A 3,259-nucleotide genomic window follows, 5' to 3' on the forward strand; every position below is an offset into this window, starting at 1 on the left:
CCTCAGTGGGTCACACTTAGAGAGCAAGCTACTTATTCAATTTTTAATGAATGATGGTGTAATTGAAATGCTGAGTTTATAATTATAAGCTCCTTGCTTTGAATAAGTCACCAGCAGATAAGTCCTCATTGCCATTCAAAAAATGGGAGAAAAAACTGTTTTCTTCTATAGTTGCCCTTGAGTAAATTTGGACCCCTGTTTCCCAATTTCAAAACAATTAAATGAAAGTAATGGAAATATCAGAGTTTTTAAAGGTAGTCCAAATTATCTCCTGTTCTCTGCGTTACTTCCCCCATAAAAACAAAGCTAGCCTAGATTCCGCAGAGGACTGTATATACATTAAAATACTTCATACACCTTTGGGCACCTTGTGTGGCACTTGAGACTCATCTGCAGGGCACTGAATTCGCTCAAAAGCCCCGGGCAGAGAAGCAGCTGAGAAGCAGCACATGAGCTCTGGTAAGGGACTGCTGCCCACTCCCGATGCCGCGGCCAAAGGCCCAGCTGTAAGCTGACACAGCAGCCAGCATACGTCCACACCGCAACGCAAAATATACTCACTGATGATCTTCGTTTTGATTTTCGATGCAAGCGAGGCATTCAGCTTCGCAGTCCTCAAGGCACCCTTTTTCTTCTCCCGCATCCGCTCCCTCACGTCGCTCAGACTGAAGAAGGACATTTCGGCGGCCTCCCACGCTGCCATCGCTGAAGAGAGCGACACCGAGCAGGGTCAGCACCCGTATTTCCTTTCCGCAAGCCCTTACCGGCTCGCACTCGCCCCGAGAAACGGCGCCGCGGCCCCGCGGGGAGGAAGACGAGAGCGAAGCGGAAGCCGTGTCCGCCAAGCGACTTTCGAAAGCCGCGGCCGGCGGGCAGCCCGCCCTTCGCCCCGCCCCGCGGGCCGGCGGCGGAGAGCGAGAGCGGCGTCTCCTCTGCGCCCCGCTGGGGCCGGGCGAGCTCCCCCGGCCGCCCGGGGCCCGCTGCCCTTCGGGCTGGAAGCGGCCAGCGTTGAGCCGGTGCTGCCGCCAGCGGCCCCGGCCCCACAGAGCTAAACAGCTCCTGGCGTGCCTCAAGAAAGGCCGAGGGTGCTTCTGAAGGACGTATGCCACCCAAAAATTAGGGTATGTAGTTTACAGCTGTGACAAAGACAGTTAACTGTGACCGTTGAAAGGAATTACTTTTATTCGTACGTACTTCACACTTCCGTCCAAGTGAATGCATTGTTTTCCAGACAGTCTTGAATTTGCCTTCAAGAAGTTGACATTGCGTGTCCTGGTGTGATGATATTAAATATTTTAAGGAAATGACACATACAGGAAAAACAGCCAAATATTTTGAAAATCAATCAATATTTTACGTGGAGGTACCATGGGAGTAAAGCTGCTGAAAACCTGTTTTCCCAAAATGGTTCTTTTACCTGGTGTGCAAGAGGCTGAGCTCCACAGAGAGGTGAGGTATTTGATTTTTCTACAGTTCTGCACAGAAAAGAGTGCTGGGTGTCAAATCCGCTAAGCCAGCATGATGACTACCAAAAAACTATTGTCATTCATATGTTTTCGTAAACAAATACATTAATATTCATTGGCTACAAGTTACATAGTTATCTGATTAATTAGTATCCTATCTACTATTATAGTCTATGTGCTCAGTCTCTCTTTGAGTTGGTGAATTTCGTGGTCACAATCTCCCCTTGCCAGAATTGCTTTCTGCGTACTTGGGGCTGACTTCAGCACAGTTACTGAGTTGGTTTTGTTAGTTTCTTCCTTATCTTGGGAGTTCTGCCAAATGTCCTTGTGGCTTGTAAATTCTGCATTCTTTGTTTCCACTATCACTAGTACTCCTTCTCCCAAACTTTGTTAGCATCCCTCTGGAGCTGTGATTATTGAAACTTTTCAAAGCAAGTTTCTCTAGCAACATCTCTTTAGTCATATAACTGCTCTTTTGAAAGTAGGAGAGGTATTACAATCTTTAATTCATGACTCAAATCACAAGAAACTATTGTCTGTGGCCCAGCTCCATAATAAAAAAAGCATTTGTACTGGAATATATAGATTTTTTTTGCAGTAACATATAATTTATAGATGTTTCCTAAGCAACTATTTCAAGTAGATGTGGAATTGTAGTCAGACTGTAACAGACGATTCACATGTAATTCACAGTGTTTCTGGTGCACTTTTTTTTTTAATCTCAGACATGCTTAGCTGTAATATTAATGACAGAGTGACACCCAGTGTCCAGAAAGTGCTAGAGATCATTCCAGCTCACAGTTACATGCACCAAAATAGCCTTGGCTGTAACCTCTCTTAGTTGAATTCTTCCAGATCAAGAACTAGAAATGTCACAAGTTGTGATGTGGGGGCATTTCACAATATGTTACTTAGGAGGGATCTTCCTCTCTGCCCCTGGGATAAGTGGGTGGATCAACTGTCCCTCCTTTTGCTGTGAGTGCTATACTGTATATTTTTACAGCCTTGCTTCTTATGGACAGGAATACTTTTCTTGAACGTCCAACCCAAGGTATTTTTAGAAATCTCTGTTTTGAGTGCTTACCATACACTGCAGAGGAGCGATGTTTTCTTGAAAGGTTTCCAGCTAGCTATTCATGCTGTTTCCTGTGGTGGGGTGTTTGAGTTTGCATTTGGGTTTTTTGTGGGTTTTTTTTCCTTTGGGAGGAGGAGAGGTGGGCCTTTTTTAGCTTTGATTTATATTCTGATGTTATGCAAGCAGAGATAAAGAAAGAACAGAAATAGTATTTCTGTTCAGCTCGTGTTACTGTCCACTTGCTTAGATCTCGCCCCTTGTGGACTCAGAGACACTTCCTTAATGATGACAAGGTAGCAAAATTACAACATTTTCTGAAGAAGATAAGCCAATGTTATCAGGCTCTTCAGTTTCTGTTTCAGCCAACAAGACTGCTTCATTTTAATCATGCACTAAAGATCATTCCCACTCTATGAGAAAGGAAAGGAAATGCTTTGATGAGCTGGGAAACTAAGGATACTTTATTTTTCAAAATCCTAATTCATTTAAGAGGTTAAATCTAGTGTTTTAAATTAACAGTAACTCTTGGAACTCAGCTTATGCTTCATTAAGAGTTCTAGACTCAAAGAGCTGGAATCCAGCCCATCTGAAAATTCAGTCTCTGTGGATTTTTTCCCCCACTGAAGTAAACTGGTGGAGATTTCCTGTTATCCTTCATCAGTTTTGAAGCCTTGGCTTAAATCTCCTTGAAAATCATGTGCTAGCTTTATTAAGATAT

The sequence above is a fragment of the Onychostruthus taczanowskii genome, unplaced genomic scaffold (genome assembly GCF_017590055.1).
Source record: "Onychostruthus taczanowskii isolate IOZ18803 unplaced genomic scaffold, ASM1759005v1 scaffold20, whole genome shotgun sequence".
Taxonomy (NCBI): domain Eukaryota; kingdom Metazoa; phylum Chordata; class Aves; order Passeriformes; family Passeridae; genus Onychostruthus; species Onychostruthus taczanowskii.